The sequence below is a fragment of the Netta rufina genome, assembly GCF_964035555.1.
Source record: "Netta rufina genome assembly, chromosome: 2".
NCBI lineage: Eukaryota > Metazoa > Chordata > Aves > Anseriformes > Anatidae > Netta > Netta rufina.
Window position 1 is genome coordinate 146,899,589 of NC_140124.1, and position 18,464 is coordinate 146,918,052.

General features: G+C 45.2%; 1 protein-coding gene across 2 annotated transcripts in view; it reads left to right on the forward strand.

The window, feature by feature from the left end:
• Positions 1 to 18,464, forward strand: part of ZHX2 (zinc fingers and homeoboxes 2) — a 67,929-nt gene that overhangs the window by 12,666 nt on the left and 36,799 nt on the right. For both annotated transcript variants that reach the window (XM_084306739.1, XM_084306738.1), the window contains exon 2: positions 14,591 to 14,659. The gene's annotated coding sequence lies outside the window, so the exon portion shown is untranslated. The remainder of the gene's footprint in view (positions 1 to 14,590; positions 14,660 to 18,464) is intronic.

Sequence of the window (18,464 nt, forward strand, 5' to 3'; positions counted from 1 at the left end):
TCTGAGGTCCAGCCTTTAAAATGTCTTAGCATCGAAGTGATCAGTGGAGTGCCAGTAGGTCACTGGGACTTGTGGTTCTCCAGCATTTCTTGTAAAAAACAACTGTTCATTAGCTATATCCACATTTGCCTTGTGTCTCCGGGTGGGTACCCAGGTTTGGAAGTGTTACCTTAAATTGTTATGAAGCCTGATGTGCATTTAGGTTGATTTAGTCACTCCAACCAGCAGCCACATTGGGGCTCAGTGAAGTCTTACTCAGGGAAATGTCTTCAAAGCTTAAATTAAGAGGAAGAAAGGGTAAAATCATCCTCATAGCTGCGGGCTTATGGGTAGAAATGGAGGAGCTGCTCAGCTGGCTTAAATACGGTGGGTTCTGGTTAAGTCTGGGATGAAGCTGTCCTGTAGGATTTTAATCATCCTTCGAGATGTGTTAGTTTCTGTCTGTAACAGCGAGCGTTACAGCTTCATCCTGCATGCAAAATCCTTTCCTGAAACAGTGCTAATCTGGAGTTTACAGATCAGTGCAAACTCTCCTGTTTGGCTTTTTAATAAAACCTTGTATTTCACAGCATCAGCATCTCCACGCTTGCTTTACAGCGACTGACAGTCGCTCCCGTGAACGGAGAGGCTCAGCGTAGAAAGGCACGAGGGCTGAATTTTATGTTTTGTAGGACGCAGGTTGTAATGCACACTGGAAAGTTAGATCGCATCTCGCTTTCTTCTGAAAATAGCTTGGGGTTAAGCCATGCCTACAGCGCAGACTTCTGCCAGCAAAGCTGTACTGGCCAAAAGCATGAAGAGGTGTGATTCCTGAGTGACACAGCCATGCTGGCACAGCCCCAAGGCAAGGCTTGCTTGCGCTGGGAAAAACCACCCTTCCTCAGCCCTGCGAGCTGGTTTTGCTGCGCTGTTGTAGAAGGTGGGCTTGTTGCAATGGCTCAATCTATTGCATAACATTTTGACAGCACTGTGTAGGTATTCGTCTGCTGCTGAAGAGCTTCTGGTGTTGTGGGGGTCTTAGTTCCTATAAAATTTTTAAAGGGATGTTTTCACATCCTCCTCAGCATCAGAGGTGAAAGCCGCATCTTACTGTTGCAGGTCCTCTTCTGTCAGCTGTCTTTGTGTGGCTGGTTTTGGTGTCCCTCCACTTGCTGGGGCAGGGCACAGCAGCTGTTATTCTGGCTGTGCACGACTTAGTACTGTCTAATGTTGCAAGATCCAAAAATAAAAAGTGGAAAAATATGCAGACGGAGGAAACAAAGCACCAGTTTACCTCTTGGACAGAGCATCTCCCTTCCCGCTTCCCAGCACAGCTTTACCCCTTGAATCCTGGAACACAGATAACTCCTTTGGGTTTTTACCACCTACTTCATCTTTCCACAGAGTTTTAATCTTTGGCTTCCTTCAAGAACTGATGTTGTTACACTGCTACTACAGGTCCTTTGGTGAAGTACTGTGCCTTTCTTCCCCCCCAGCATTTTAGAGTTACACATTTCTTTGCTTGAGGAAAAAAAAAAAATCAAGGTCATTCTCTGCATTATCAGGGAACCAGAGAAAAGAGCAGTTCCTTGTGTTTTTTTAACCTCTTTTTTAACCTCTTTTTTTTTTTTTTTAATAAAAGTTGGGTTTTGTTTTGTTTTGTTTGTTTAAAAAAAAAAAGCTCCTGATAGCTGTTAGCATATTTTCCATCCATGTGTTTGTGATGCAGAAAAGTTTTCTTAGAAGAATGACGTGCAGAAGCAGTGAGGAATAAAACTGATATTCACATTTTTCCATGGGGAATTAAAATCTCTCTTCCCATGGCCCTGACTAGGGCATTACCCTCCCGCCTGTCCTTTTCCTTCTGTGTACCCATGTCCCCATGTTGTGAGTTACTATTCAAATAGCTCGGTTTCTCAGTACGGTATTGGAGGCTCTGATTTCCAAACAGGTCCCTGAGCATGTGCCAATTGAGTGTGACGGATGGCAAAGGCCTCAGCAGACTTGCAAACCTCTTACTGATGTTTGTGGTTTTTAATTTACCTGTTACCTTTGGCAAAGTTAGTGCAGTAACTCAGTCTGCTGGCATTAGCCAGCTAAATTTCAGATCAGATAACAGTGTATTGAGATGGGATTATCAACATGAAAACATTCAGATCCCCAACTTGGTCTCCATGGGGAGCGTGGATTCTGACTTGAAACAAATATGTGGCAAGGCTGCGATTGTGGCTTGTTTTTGTCCCAAAGTAAGAATGGGAACTGTGTCATCTTTTGTTGTCTTTTCCCTGATCCAGTGAAAATCTGCATTTTTTCTTTGTGAAAATAGACCCAAAAAAATTATTTTGCTACAGCAAATGCCGTCAAAATGCAAAGGTGAGTCTGAAACACTGAAATGTGATTGCTCTCCAGCGAGTTTCCCCCATGTATTTGCTGGTGCTGTTTGTAGCTGTGGAAAGCAGGGATGCTCGGCTTCCTGGGGCACAAAGCCCTCATATTTAGCTCATCCCAACAGATCACAGTGCACAGGACCTCAGTGTAATATCCTTAATCACTCCTCATTTCCCTCTTCCACCAGCAGTTCACTGTTACTGTAGGGATGTATGCACGCACCTCAGCACTGAAAAACAACACTCGCTATTTTTACCTGTTTATTGATTATTTTTTATTTTTCCTTGAGGCTAAACACTAAAGACAAATAAGTTTATGAGCAAAGCATTTAAATGAATATGCAGTTATTATAGCTGATATCAGGGCAAAGGAATGCAAACAGGCCAGTGTGTGGCTTGATGTTTTTAGCTCCTGACCCTCCACCAATTTTTTATTTTGAGCACAGGAAGGGGCCAATATATGACCATATGCTTACAAAATGCTGGTTGCAAATGCATTCCAAACAATGTTGTCATAGTAATGATATGTCATGTATGTGTCACGTTTTATCACATCATGAATGTATCCGCATGACTACAAAACTTACTGTGTCTTCTTTTTGTATTCTTTGCCATAAGTATTAAGAATTGTTTCCAGTATACTTTTGTATCCATTCTGAATAAATTGGAAATGTGATTTCACTTTGTTCAGTACTGGTGGAAAATTCATACTGGAACATTTGCAAGAGATTGCAAGGAAAATGTTAAGTGTGTGCTTAAGCATTGTTGATGTTGATCAAGTTAAGTGTGCACTTAAGCCTTAGGAGCTATTGCCTCTTTCCAAGCATTGGTCTTAATGCAGGTTCTGAAAGAAGGGGAATTGATCTCTACTTACAAGGTTGTAAAGATGGAAGTGCACCTTGAGGGGAGCAATAATCAGCCAGAGCTGATGCAGGTAATTCTGTGAACATTATCTTGGCTATACCTTTTCATTTTCCAAAGATAAAATCCTTTCAGCATGATCTAAAGATTCCTTCAATTTTAAAAAAAAAAGAAAAAAAATCTCCCCTTGTGATTTGTTTTCCCTTATTTTTCTTGTCATATAATCGCCTTCGTGTACTTTTAACAAGGTTTTGAAGTTAACGCTACTTTGAGGCAGTGATATCTAGGCCAAAGAGGTTTGCACCTCTCTGGTGTGAGCGAGTTCTTGTGATTTTTGGGGAGGGAGGTCTTGTGATCAGGACGTGGAGGAGCAGGCAATCAAGGCTCCCAAGTCCAGATTCGATCTCTGCGGCTTTCCCCCTTGTGAGCCTTTGGCAAATGAGAGAATAATGCAGACTGCATATAACAATCTTTAAAATAGATCTCCTTTGGGGAGAGTGTGGATTAATTAACATTTCAGAGACGCTTTGAGTTCCTTTGATAGGTGTTGCAGAAATGCAAAAGTGTTTTTTTTTTCTTGCTAGACATAGGCTGTCTAAAGGACAGATTTTAATGATGTTGGTTTACCTCCTAAGAGTTCTTTTTCAAACGGAAGACTATTTAACTTCTTATGTATGTACCAATGTGGAGTTTTACCGCCAATGTAAGCCAAATAAAGTATAGGGTGCCTGGACAAAGACTGGATCTGGTACCTTCGCTTCGTGGAGGTTCATGCTGATAATTTGCCACTAGCCTCAGGGCTCTGATAGCAATTTGCCAGATGCTATACCAAGCCTAATTTGCATCTGTATTTACATAAATGCTTTAATTAAAATTATATGCACCGAGCTGAGATAGATCAGCAGCACTGCCTGCTATTTGTTTATGTTCCCTGACAATAAAACCCTACCTTGGCTTACAGATCATGCAACCTGACAAGGCAACTTGAGGTGTGGACTAGAAACTGGACAGATTTCTAGTTCGGCTCTACTGCAAAACAAGGAGAGACCTCAATCCTCCACAAATAAATTCTGCCTTTATTTTAGCACCAGAGGTGATTTGAACATCTTGATTCCAGCAGTCAGATTTGGTCCAGGACACTCCAGGTTGGGTAGTGCTGTGTAGATATGATTTGTAGCTTCTTGCAACCCATGTCTATTTTGTCACACGTGAAAAAATGTGAAACCCCTCTGAGTACAGTAGAAAAATATTTTAAATGCAGTTTCCATCATGAATAAAATGTTTGACTGCTGTTATCTATGAGCAGAGCATTACAGAATTCCTTGTAGAGGCAAGAGCTCTAAATAAAGGGAATTTCTGGGCTCAAGTAAAGTCCTGGTCCTTTCAATGGGACATGTGAAAGCTTGTGGCTGAGTTGGGATCAAGGCAGTGGAGACACTGACTGAAGCTTTTGCTTAGACTCCACAGTCAATCTGGAAAATGCTAGCATAAAAATACAAATAAGTCAAAGCCTGAGTTAAATCGAAACTGTACAGTTTGCATTGGGACAGCAGAGGTTGCTCTGGTGTCTTGCTCTGGTCAATGTCACTGCTGCTCCACAGTTATTAGGAAATAATCACAAAGTGTCACAAAGGAGACTAATAGTGAGGCAAAGTTACTTAACTTGCTCTATACCAGGTACTTCCAAGCCACTGTTCCATGTTTTGAGACGTAGTGTATAGATCTGAGCATCAGCAGTGCATTTCTCAGGTGACCTGTGGCGACCACCTCATATAAGGTGACTTGCCATGGGACGGGTGGCCAAAACCAGCTTATTGAAGTCCATGTGCAAGAGCACAGGCATACAAAGTGTCTGTATTTGTTGCACAGCAGCCTAAATATCCCAATACAGAGGCCATAGACAGGCTGGGCAGGCAGCCAAGGGTGTGAGGCATGCAGGGCAGTGAGGGGTGTCCAGGCCTGTGGCCACCAGAGATGGCAACTGGGGCCTTCTGGGGGCCATGGCAAGGCAGTGCTTTGTGCTGGGAGGAACGTGGGAGCTTTAATTGGGAACAATGAAGCCAAATTTCCAATCAGCCTTGCTTTATCTCATCAGTAATAAAGGAATGAGAATACCTCCCATTTTAAGTCCACTACCGTGGTTGGATGCTGGCTGTAAACAGGCGTTTCCAATCTAAGTGGAGCAGGAGAAGGATGGGAATGTGGCACATGGGGTTATTCTGGAGCTCAGGAGAAGAAACTTCTCCCTGTGGAAAGCATCCTGCTTGAGTAGGATAGGCGCGTGGGAGGTTTTTAATTTTATGTTAATATATGCTCTGTAGCAACCTCGTTTGGCAGGGTGGCCTGGTGCTTGGCCTACCCCTTCACCCTTCCTGCTGCATCACCTGGCAAAGAAGTGACAGGAGCCCTGCTCCTTTCCTCTGCTTCGCAGAGCAAGCCCGTTGCAACCCCAAGATGGTCACTGGTGGGAATCTGGGCCGATATCCCAAGTTTTTTACCTCTACTTCTCCCAGGGTGATCCTAACACATTTTGCATGAAGTGGGAGCCACAGAGCAGAGGCAGCCATGGGCAGAGTCACCATGGGCAGCCCAGGGTGGGAAGAAGTTCTTTTTTGAAACCGCGGTGTCTCTCTGATTTTAAAATTCACTACCAATGCTTTGAGTTTACCAAGCACTGTAAGCTGGCCGTTAATCAGCCAGCCTTGTCACAACCTGTACATATTTTAAGAAGTGTGCCAACTGTTACTGCTTCAGTGATACCTAGAGATTTGGTGGAGAGAAGCCTGGCCTAATTTTTTCAGCGCAGCTAAGGAGGCGTTTTCATTTCCCTGTTTAATGGGACTCTCCCCAGCCTTATTTTTCAAGGCATTTTCTTTGAAAGATTGCAAAGCTCAGAGCAATCAATTAATGCACGGTGGAAGGCAGAAGTCTGGGTGTAATATAGCAACAATTCTGCAATTAGAAGTGTTTTAAAAACTGCACTTCAGCATGGCTCAGTAGTGAGCAGAAGGGCAGCCTGTCCCAGAAGACAGCGATCCAGCCCCTTGAGCTTATTACCAGGAGGCAAGCAGGATTTGGGGAAGCACCTCTTTGGGTGAGCCTCCTGAGCAGTTCATGAGGCTCCTCAGATTGCAATGGGAGATGGGGAAGGTGGTTAGAATAAAAGTAGATGGAGCTGTAGGTGCTGGAGGAGGGTGGAGAACATGCGGTGTGACAGGGAGGCGCTTGGGAGAGGGAACCACCAGCCTAGTGTTGGAGTTTAGTCATTCGTGTATCAGAAACCGTAAATCTGTTAGGTTGGATTTGGGTTTTTTTTCGTGTTACACAATTGCTGTGGTGGAAACTATTACTCATCTTTCCATCTCAACTCTCCAGACAAGGAAAACGGAGTGTAAAAATGCAACTCTGACAGAGCTTAGGGATCCATCCTGATGATCCTCCAGTGCCAGAGTGGTGTCCCAGAGCCAGGAAGGAGTTGCTCAGCTGAGTCAGATCCCTCTCAAGCTCCAAGTCATAGTGCGTGTGCAAATGTCCCCGCTCGCCATGTGCCTGGATCCCTGCAAAAACAGGTCTTGCCAAAGTGTGTGCCCAGCTTCCAGCAAAAGCAAGCTTGCTGATCAGGCTCTTGGGCAACATTTAGTTATTCCCAGCATTGCACCACCAACAAAATATGCAAGAAGCATCTCAGAATTAAAAGGACTGCGTCCTGGAAAAGCACTTGAGAGCCAGTTCATTAGCTCTTTGTTTTTACCAGGAGTTAATTAGACTTCCCAAGTACTTCATAATTTTTTTTCAGCTGTCATCTGGAGTCGCAAGCAATTTTTTGAGTCACTGCTACTACAAACTGTTACCTGTTGCTAGGCATTGTCCTAGAAGTGCCCCTTCTCCATTTCCCACCTGTGTGTGCAGATAGAGTTGATAATTCAAGACATCTGCAACAGGTCACCTCATCCTAAATCAAAATCTAGTGTTTTTGTCACCTGAGGTCAGCTCTTTTTTATTATTTCTATTACAGAGAACCTCAAGACAGACATTGGGGTTGAGGAGGCAACATAAAACAGAGCTGAAGAGCGTGCCAAATAGTTCATAACCATGGAGCAAGACTTGACAGAGGGCAGAGAAATGGAGAGATAAATTAATGATAAAATGTGTGTGTGAGTGTTTTTCTTGTGCTTTCTCACGTCAGCTTTTCTACACATTGTCAGCTGTCTAAGTTGAGTGCATGTAACAGCAAAGATATTAAATAGTATATAATAAAAACAGAAGCAATGTGGGAAAACGGCATTTACTGAATTTAGAAATCGATCCAGATGCTCTTTTGCTGTTAGACTTTTGACTTTTTTCTTTTTTTCTTTTTAATCTACCTTTTTGATTTGGAGTCACCCAGCAAAACTAATCCTTGGCTCAGGTGGATGTTTGGCTTAAGTTCTGATACTCTTTTTTTCTTCTTTTTAAACTAAAAAAAAAAGCTTAAAAAAAATGATATGGTATTTGCAGAATCAATAGAAAAGCTGACCCAGATAAAAGTGTGCAGAAATTGGTTTCATGCCCTAGAACTTTTCCTGCATGCTTTTTGATGCAATGTATCTGATCCTTCAAAAAGGAGGTAACACAGAGTGATCTCAGCAGCTTTGAAGAATTGTTCTGGAAGAATAACAAGGAGCACCAGAGAAAGGGGTGTGCATGTGTGCTTTTTTTTTTTTTTTTTTTTCCCTTGTTAAATATATTGTGAGAAGGAAGGACTTAATGTCATGTTGCAGGTTATGTTGAAAGATTGGATAAATTTTGTATGAAATCCCTTTTTGTCTGATTTTTAAGTGGTGAAAGCGTGTTTCTCCTGAACAGCTATTCACAGTAGGATGTGAATTGCACTTTATCTTCCTTGGTTTGAACCTTTTCCTACCGGAGTGTGTGGCAAAGGCGTATTTAAATAGTAGCTGGATTTGCTCTCAGAAATGTAATTATGCCCTGGATCCTGAGTCAGGTAGAAGGCTGTAAAAAGCATCGGCTGCTACAGACATACTCCAGCACAAGACTCCAAATCTTAATTTGATTCAAATACAGCATTTAGATCTGTGGAAATGTATAAAAGTTCCAGTGTCTGAACCTGTATTCCTTTGGCTTCCAAAAATGCATGAGGGTGTTCGGAGGTGTGGACCTGGAGGCGTAACAAATCAATGTTCAATACAGCCATCACTGCCAGGAGGGTGATAAGTGGATAGGACCAATTTGTGGGGCTGAAAAATTGGCGGTCTGCGAGGATACATTTTTGTTCCATCTCTTTGTGTTCTCTGCTTAGAAAAAAAAAAAGAAAAAAAAGATCTAGCTGGAGGGAAAGGATGGGCCCCAAGTTACTGATTCCTAACAGAATACGCAGATGCAGTGCCCGGGCTGCACTGGGTATTGCCCGGATGGGGAGAAAAGTCCACAAAAGCAACTGCTGCATGAGTTTTCCCAAAAGCCTTTCAGTCCTAGGGGCGAATAGAGCCATCAGACCCTCTGAGTGCCCACCAAGCCTAGGGGAGCCACACCAGTACAGGGATTTGTGCTGCCAGAGGATGCCAGCCCTGTTAAGCTCATCTCTCCCATTTATTTTTTCCCTCAGATGCTGTTTTTTGGTTCTTGGTGTGTGCAGGATTTCTGCTTTCCACAGCATTTCTGCAAGGCACCCAGTGCAGGAGCACTGATGTACCATCACTGGCACATGAGCTGCAGTTTCCCAGATGTTGATACATGCTCTTACTGAAAATAAGAGACTCAACAACACCTACTGGTGCTAGTTTTCAACAGTAGATGAAACACACACACCGTTATTTGAAAGGAGCGAAGTGATTTCTTGCTTTATGTTTACACCCTATGCTCATTTTGTTTCTCGTACCACTTTTGCACTGACGGCTGCTGTGTTTGGCAGGAATTTGCAAACACATCGATGCTTACAGCCAAAAGGAGGAATGGTCTGAACAGCCGGAAAAGGGAAACCCCTTCCCCTTGTGTTTATTTTTATAGCAGCAAAATGTAGTTGCTGGCTGGCCTTGGTCTGTTTTTTGTTGTTGTTTTGACTTGTTTCCCCCCCCCTTTTTTTTTTTTTTAAGTTGCCTTTCTTTTCTTTTCAGCTTGGGAGTTGAGGGAAACAAAGGAGGAACGAATTAAGAGCAGGAGAAAGAGTGTCTGCTGCATGGCTGAGCTTCATTTGGTGAGGAAATCAGGCTGAAACGGGAGAGACCAGGCCAAATCCAACAACAGTACTGGGAGGCTTTAAAATATGTCATTCTGACGGTGAATCGAAGTGGGGAAAATAGCTAGGGATGTTTCTGGCTGCAGTCTGCTTCCAATAGGTTTGTACACACACGGAGTGATGCTGCTTGCCTGCTGTCTGCATCCTGTGGGATCCCTGCTATAGGCAATCTCGAATGATAACCCCTGTCCTTTCCAAATTGGCACGTGTGTTCAGACCGTAGGGCCTAGCATGTGTTAGCGTAGTTTTGCTTTCTGTTCACTTCAGTTTTCTTTTCTCTGTTGATCTTTTCCTCTCTAGCAGTGCCATTGTTCCAAGCTTAAATATTTGTGGAGGGTAGGAAGGAGCGTGTGGTTCTTGGCTGGTCCCCAATGTACCACATTTTCTGTGTCTCTAAAGCAAACTCGCTTGATAACACCTGGATGGATCTCAGCACCAGGGCTCGGCATCCCTTCGAGTTGAAAACTGAGAAGCAAATGGATAGTGTACAGCTCATTTGTTTAAAACTCAAATAAAAATTACTGCTGTACCTATGCTGGGCAGCAAAAGTGTCCTACAGCAGTGCTACTGTAGCAACCACTGTGTTGGAAAACAGTTATCAGTCATGGTTTTGGCAGAGGAGAGTTGGACAACTGCTTTCCAAAGGCATTTATTACTCTGGGCGAACCTTTACTGCCTTGTCTCATAGGTAACTATCCAGAGGGTGGCAGTCTGAAATGGAAGGGATAAGAGAAATAATGTGAAATAAATTAACTCTGCTAAAAGCCAAATAAATTAATGATGAACTTTCTCCTGGCCAGAAAGCATTCCGCTACAGGACATCACTGAATTTTCTTACACAGTCAAACATTCTTCTCTTTGCTTTAAAGCCCTTGCTGCCAATTTAAAATAGTATACGAAACTGAGATTTCTCACCCTTCAAGAAAACGCTTTGATTTGTTGAGGGAAACTAGGAACAGTTAAGAAAATAGAAAAGAAAGTAATATGTCTTTCTCTTGTGCTGACATCCACAGCTAGGAATGTGTTGAAAAGCGAATGTAATCGGCTTGGAGCGATGCTTTCCCATTCTTTTTCATTTGGGTTCAGTCCTTTGGTTCCCCCTGAACAAAACGATGGTGAGCTGAGGTTCAAAGAGGCTGTATGAGCTGAGTGGAGACACGGCATGGATCAGGACCTTGTGCTCGTGGCTGTCATGCTGCCAAGGTGGAGGGGACCCTCGCAGGAGTCTCCTTCTTTGCCCATGCCATGCCAGAAGTTGCGGCAGCCTTCCTGCTCCCAGCCTCGCCTGCCTCCCTTCATCACACCTGAGGAAACTGCGGAGTCCCTCCTGCCTCTCTCACCATCCCTTTCAGTGCTGGGGAAGGGCAGCCGAGTGCCCAGTGGGGCAAGGATGAGGTTGCTGGGGATGAAGAGGTGCAGGGACATCCCCAGGCACCACCGGGTGTTCCCAGTCGCATGGTGTGGCACATGATTCATGTGCTTGCAGAGACCTCTGGGCAGTTCTGTGGGGTTTTGTTTCATGGTTTGGTGGTGGTGGTTGTTTTAACGGCTTTTTCACTGCATTCAGTTCTTTGATGGAAACTCTGGACTTTTGTTATGGGTTTGGCTTAGGGATAGGGGCAGGGATGGTTTAATTAAACTCTACGCTGAACCTTCCAACTCTGCATTCATCTTTTGCCCTGCAAATAGAACAACTGTGAGATGGTCTGGCTTGGCCCATGGTAGCACTTTGGGTATGCCAGGAATACTATCTACAGCTGTGAATATTTAATTTGATAGAAGGCATTTCTATTCTAGTGCTCAAAGTAATTCGGCTCACTAAGGTTGTAATTTTTATCATGGTAGGTTTTTTTTGGGAAATCTAGATATAAGCTAGACGGAAAAGTTAATAAATGCCTATTGGGATACAGACACCAGGGGGTGAGGAGCTGACTTGGACTTCATTGTCCTATAGCCTTGATGTCTCAGGCAGGGCATGGTCAATGGATGGGGGAAGCCAAAAGCCACCAGGCAGATGGAGGGCTGAGGACTCCTCCCCATTGCATCTCTCTTACCCAATCCATGGGACAGCCCAAGCCTGGCATTTTGGGGCAGCCAGAGGTTGGGAGCATGGTGATGGGTCACCAAAGCCTTGTGGGGCTGCTTGCAGCTGGTGGAGGGTTGGCGTTGGAGGTGTGACCTGCTCCACGTTGATGCTTCGGGCAGAGTGGCAGTGGGGATCAAACTACCCAGTTGGCATCTTTCAGGAAAAGAGGTAGAGGAGGAGTTTGGATTTTATTTTTCCTCGACTCAAGTGCAGCTGGGGAAAGCAAGTGCTTTCAGGACTCCCAACTCCATTTCTCTTTGTATAGTGTTCTTTTGCAAAATTGATAATTTCCTTAGGTTGAAAGAGTCTCAAAGGAACCTTACTGTCAAGCTGCTAAAAAGTACAGCTATTTCTCTTCTCGGCCCTAACAGCAGCTCTGGATTTACATTTTAGTTCACTAAAGATATTTCAACAATCTGTTTTTTGGGGGTAAATCTCTTACGAACAATGAAAAATAATCCCATTTTCAGGTGGTTAGCGCTGTGATGTTTGGGTTGCAGAAACCTGCTAATGTTCGTAGAGTGACACACTTGTTAAAGTCTTTCTGTTTATTTGTGGTTTTCTGTTTGTTGTCGTTGTTTTGACATGAGATGCCACTTTTCTTTTTGGAAAGCGTCCAGAATGACGAAGCGGGGCTTGGGGCTGGTGGTTGGGTTGCGCCTGCTGGTTGGCAAGCAGAGAAGGAAGGAGCTGGAGTTGTCCTCCCTAGGCTGCAGGCCAAGTACAAGCACACGGAGGCGATTCCTGTGAGTCAGGTGGTGCGTGGCAATTCATAAATCACTGTCACCTGTTCTGAACGTGTGCTCGCCAGGACACCACGCTGGAGCCAGCGGATACAAATCTCTCCCGTTCCTGTCCGTGACCACGCAGCCGTGTACGTGGCACATGTAGAAGAAGGCAGGTTGTGGTCCGAAGGCAGCGTGGCTGCACATTCACAGGTGCCTGTCTGTGGCTGGGAGAGATCTGTTCTGCCTTCACCTGGTCCCATGGCTGTGACACACTTCTGCAAAATGACATTTTTGAGGAATGAGTGCAGCTTCCCCTGACCTGAGCTGGTCTGGGGTAATGCAAAAAGCACTTCAGGAGCAGCCATTCAGGAGTAGCTGCTCAGGCTGAACAACGTTGGGCAAGACCTAATTTCTTGGTATTAGCAATTACCTACCGGATGCAAAGAAATATTTGGCATTTCTGTGCGAAATGTGTCGTGACTACTTCTTCCGCAATCGCCTAACTCCAGACTTTCAAAAGCAGCAGCAGATCTCCCAGAACCGTCAGGTTGTTTGTAAGATCTGAGATATGTGTGCATATATATGTATATATGTATATTACCAACACGTTTCTGAGCTGCTGTCTTAAATCATGCTCTCATAGCCACGAGGGGTAGAAACTTTTTCCGTGAATTCTGAAGAGGATTGCGTGGTGCGGCACAAGAGCGAGGGACTGGGTTTAATCACCCAGGAGATTTCCTCTTGCTTTACATCTCCTAAAGCTGGGATCCTCACAGAAACTTCACTAGCTGAGTCTTTAGGAAAAGCACCAAAAATTGTGAAGCTCATTATACAGTCCTAAGAAGCGATGGCACTTTATATAATGTATTTATTTCAATTGACTCCCTAACCAGAGGTTAGAAATGAGGCTACTTAGCACTACAGGCAATTTTGTTAGTGGCTGAAAGCATTTTATCTGTAAGGGCATTTTTGGTCCTGTTGGGAAGACATGGGGCCACTTCTATGCATTGGACACAGCACTGAAAAGGCAGGATTTCAGAGGGTGTATTCAACATAAGATAAGCAGACTAAGCCCATTAAAGACAGAAACTGCTTGGCACCAGGATTGTAGCACAGAATGGGAGAATTGAGGGATTTTAACCCAAAATTCTGGTGCCAAGCACTTTCTGTCCCTTCAGCGGGTGGAGGGGTAAACACCAGTTTCTCAGTTACAATTCAGTGAAACTCGTGTTTTGCCTTACTTTGAGATGGAGCAAAATGGGAAGCAGTTTCCCTTTTATCTATGAATAAACATGCAGCTTCTTCTATTCTAAGCTCTTAGAAAACATCTTTTGGTTGTGTAACAGCTCCTGGCCTCCCAACTCCTCGAGTAGCTCTGATATTCCTTCAGGAAATCAAACAGTGGCTTCCTCTGAAAAGAGCCAAAAAACACCTGACCTGCTGCTGGGAAGGAGCGAAAGACTCCAAGTGATTTCTTTCTAATTTGCTGTCAGGTTTTCCAGCCAGCCTTCCTCTGTCCAGATAACGCGGAGAGCATGAAGTTTTTTACTGAAATTCCTCAGCTCGAGCTGAAGATGCAGGCGGTGCTGTGGGCACCGCTGAAGCGATCGATAAGCTTCTGTCTGGCGAGCAGGGTATTTGGCTGGATGTACTGCTTTTGCAGCTGGATGGATTGCTTTTTTTTTTTCTCAGCCTGGTCCTGTGACCACTTATTTTCCCCTCTCCTTTTCTTCGCAGCCCCTCAGGCAGGGTGTTTCTCAGTTGTGTGTACACACACATGCACAGCTGCTACTGCCAAACCCTTCCCTCCCAGCGCTGAGGGGGGAAATATATAAAAAAATAAAGGAAGCAAAACCAAAGAAAGCAAACTTTAGCTTTAGGACCCAGCAGGTGAGTCCCTTGAAGGAGAAGGGCGATGAGCCAGGCACATTTTATCGAAGCTCCCAGTAGCCAGAGCTGGTTCTGGCCCATGCCTGCAGCAGATGTGTTGTGGGTATTTCCAGTCCAACGCGGCAGGATGGCAGGGCATCCCTCTGTGAGTGCTCCCCACTGTCATTTTGGCCTCAGAAATGTGGATTTTCTTTTTCCCCAGAGGCCCCCAAGTTATGTGGTGTTACTGTACATGCTGGAGCACCAAACCTTCACATGATCCTGTCGGTGGTCAGTGGACATTGCTGCAGTTCCTGTCAGTCAGCATTCCCAGGTCTTGTCAAAAAACTTGTGGGCAGAGAGTGGAAGGGTTGTTTGCTGTTTTGCAGTTTTCTCCTTTTTTTTTTCTTTCCCTGACTTACAGAGCTTTCCCCCTCTTTTGTAGGTATCTAAAGTTCTGCTCGCCTTGAGAGGCAGAAGAACTGAATTCCCAGGATGTAAGAAACGCAGTGCTGTGAGTAGCTGCTTTATTTCTATTTTCCTTTTAAGTGAGAACCCCGAGTTTGCTCAAACAGAAGGAAGCATAAAAAGAAAATTAAAAAAAAAAAGAAAAAGACATTTTTAGAACTGTTTACAGCAAGCAACTCCAGTGCTTTGGAACCAGTTGTGTGTCTTTGGCACCTCTGTGCAACCCACAAAATGTAGCCAGCATTGTATTACCACATAGGCTGAGTAATTATCTCGCTACAGATATGAACCACACGAATGCATTTAACTATGAATATGGTCAGCAGAATGGACCATTAGCACCATCTGAAGCTTGTTTGTTATTTTCAAGCCCTACCAGCCATTAAAAGACAAAACATTGCTGGAGAGTTGAGGCAAGGAATTCCTCAGGAAGAAAGCCTGTGTGTTTTGGAAGGGGAGAAGAACATGGGTTTGCCGTGAGGTGGTTTTTGAGTGTGTGTGTACAGCTTCCCAGCCCTGTCACCAAAACAGAAAATGATCCAGTATCTAGCTCTTCCCTAATCTGGTCAAATAACTTCAGAGCCACTTTTACACCACATGAGGTATCTGCAGGCTTGGCTCCCTCCCTTGCTCCAAGGCACTTTGGCCAATATTTTATGGAGTTGGACTCAGTGATCCATGTGGGTCCCTTCCAACTCGGGATATTCTATGATTATGAGTATATGCACATATATTTGAGCAGCAGCCACCCCATGGCTTCTTCCTCTGCATTGCCAAAGAAGCCGGGGCTGGTTTGTAGCTCCTGAGCTGCAAGAGCTGGGGCTGCACAACACAAACCTCTGTGTGCCCCAGGGCGGCTCCTCCAGGCCATAGGGAAACAGGGTTAAAATTTGAGTGTTTGGGTACCACTGCTCCGGGCTTCACTGCTTTTCTGTAAGTTTTCCTAGCAGAGCAGCTGTACAGGGGTTGGGGTTTTTTGAGGTGTTTAAAAGCAGCCCGAAGCCCATTCCATTTTTACCCTCTTCTGTGGTGATACAAATCTATGGTTACTTGGAAATCAGGAGAATTTTGTTTCCATTTATATTTCAGTGGCATACAGCCTGTTTTGTGTTACACCAACACAAATCTATTTGGGCTAGAGCAGAATAAAACCCCAAATTGAAATCAGCCTGAAAAAAATAAAGGCCTTTGTTATGTTAAGAGGAAAGAAACCGAGTCCATCAGTGTTCGGAAAAAAGACGTGGTAAAAATTGCTAAATAAATACCTGGCAGGCATTCAGAAATTGGTAAGCAGAAACCCAGCAGTAGGGAATCCTGCTTCCAGCTTTTTGTGAGGGATACCAGCACAAAGTCCTTTGCTGGGAGAAAAATGGTGTGAGATTGTGATGGTGTTTTGGGTTTGTTTGTCCTCAGTAAGTTCTGTTGTCTGTAATCTCCCTTTGGATCAAAAGCATTTTCTCCCCACTCCTTGGTGTTTAATGCCGCATGAGGCCTGCTAATCGAGCTGTGGGGTTTATTTTTTGCCCATCACTTAGAAAGCACCACACAGAAGGGGCTCTGGCCTTGTTCCCTACAGCCATGCTGGCTGCAGGGAGGTGGTGTGGGGGAATAAATTCAGCAGAAAGGTGCCACGTTACACGTTGTGTCTCTCAAAATATGTCCATCCATTAGAAGCGCTGCTGAGCAACCTCCTCTTTGAGATGAGCGTTTTGTTTTCTGTTAAGTAGGCAGTGCTGAAATTTGGCCTCTGCTCTGCAAGCACCTCTGAAGCCCTGACAAATCCTTGTCCTAACGCACCCATGCGGTGCTCACTGCTGCAGAAGGAGTAAACACGGGGACCTGCCCGTGCTGTGCTCCAGCTCTTCAAAGGCAGACGGCTGGTCCAAGGTGGATGCTGTCTGGGTTGTTAAGTCAAAGCAACGCAGCGGTGCAGGAGGCTCTGATATATCACGGCTGTGTTAAGAGGGTGAGAGATAAAACAGAAGAGCAGGCTGCTTGGAAGCCGCCCAGGTGACTTGTGTACGGTCTCAGATGGCTCTGAAATTATTGCAGTGAGAAGTAGCCATTTTTCAGCGGTGGAAGGAGACAGTAAATCCCCATTTACTTGTGTTGTAACACCCTGGCATGTGAAAGGCTGCTTGGCCGAAGCCAAAAAGAACTGGGCAGCATGAGATGGCTGTAGCGGGGCACTGCCAAATGAGAAACAACACGTAGAAGGTAGAGGAGAAACCGGAGGTGGAACATCTGCTCTCTGCATTACCCCTCCTGTACTGTCCTGCAAAATGCTTCAGGACCAGGCATTCAGCCTGGAGAGGTGCTATGGAGAGAGGGGAGAGCTGCTCGGCTGGGAAGTTCCCCTCCATGGGGTTTTGTTCTTGTGGGAGAGAGGAAGGACCAAGCCCTGGGAGGAGGCAGGGGGAGAGCTTCCTCCAGGTCAGATCCAGTTGAGGATGAACATCAGCAGCTGTGGTGTGGCTGCTGTCCCATGCTGAGATGCTGTGTGGGGGGACGAGGTGGTGCCAGGGCATGCTGCAGCATCGGGCTGCTGAGACATGGCAGGTCTGGCAGGAGAGCACGAAGGGCAAAGAAGCACATTGTATGCATTGGAAAAGCTGGGAAAAGGTAACTTGGAAATCTCACCCATTTTCTATCAGCACTCCCAGATGAGTAACTGTGAAGGGGATTCTTGTTGCAGGGGACCTTTCTCTGCCAGATACGGTTTGAATAGATTTGGGGGACTTCAGGATTTTTTTTGGTGGTAGTGGTGGTGGTTTTTTTTAGTTTTGTTTTGGGTTGTTTTTTTTTTGCTATTTGCAGCTTGAGCAATGACTTGACGAATACTTTCTATCAAAGCTCTGACAGCGGGGTGTCCTCTGAATACCAGCACTGTGCTTAGGCACTGGATGGTGCCCTCGGCCCCCAGCCAGGAGAGGGTGAGGAGATTTCCTCCGTGTAACATCAAGTCCACCTCTGTCCTGTGGCCAGGGCAGGGAGGAGGGCAGCTTTTCCCGAGTGCTCAGCACCTCCTGAGCTTTGCTAAGACCAGGGCTGATGCTGCCTGGCTTTCCAGCAGCCCCAATGTGGCCATCCCTAAGGACCCGGTCCAGGAGGCAGGAGGAAAGAGAATAAAGCAGATTTTGTTCCATTCTTTGTATTTTTTTGGTAGTGTCTCTTCTTCCTTTTCTTTTCCATTAAGCATGATGTCACTAATGACATCAGTCCAATAACTGCTTGCGGTTGTCATAGTCACAGCCTGTGACACCCAAACAAAGCAGCAGGAAACCAAGCTGCCCTACAAATGCTGTAATATTCACCACATTCCTTTTGATTAATAACTACGTGATTAGGTATTTAGTTTCCATTAGGAAAAAAAATAAAAATAAAAAAAGGAGTGGGGGGGCTAAAAGAACAAAATGAAGTCGCTGTGAAGGGGAAGGTTGTCCGTGACTCTGAGCCACGCAGCTGTGCTTCTGCTTCTGGTTCCTCTTCCCTCAAATCAGCGTTGCCCTGGGACCTCGATGTTCAACTCCCTCCTGCAGCAGTTCGCTTCAGTGATTCCTTCACGGTGACACCGTGGCATGGATGAAGGCAACGGGAGAAGTCCCAGTGCCTTCAGTGCAAGCAGTGTCCCCTTGGAAAAGCCTCCCAGGGCAGCGAGTGCCCGTTTGTTGTTTTAAATATATAAAATAAAGAGATTTGGCGTGAAGGGGCAGGGCTGCTCTACACTGGCAAGGTTTCTTCTCTTCTTCGGAGTTTGCACAGTTGGCCTGAGGGTCGGAAGGCACCCGCTGCAGGACAAAACTCCAACAATTTCTGAAAATCCTTGGCAGAAACAGATGGGGAGTGGATGC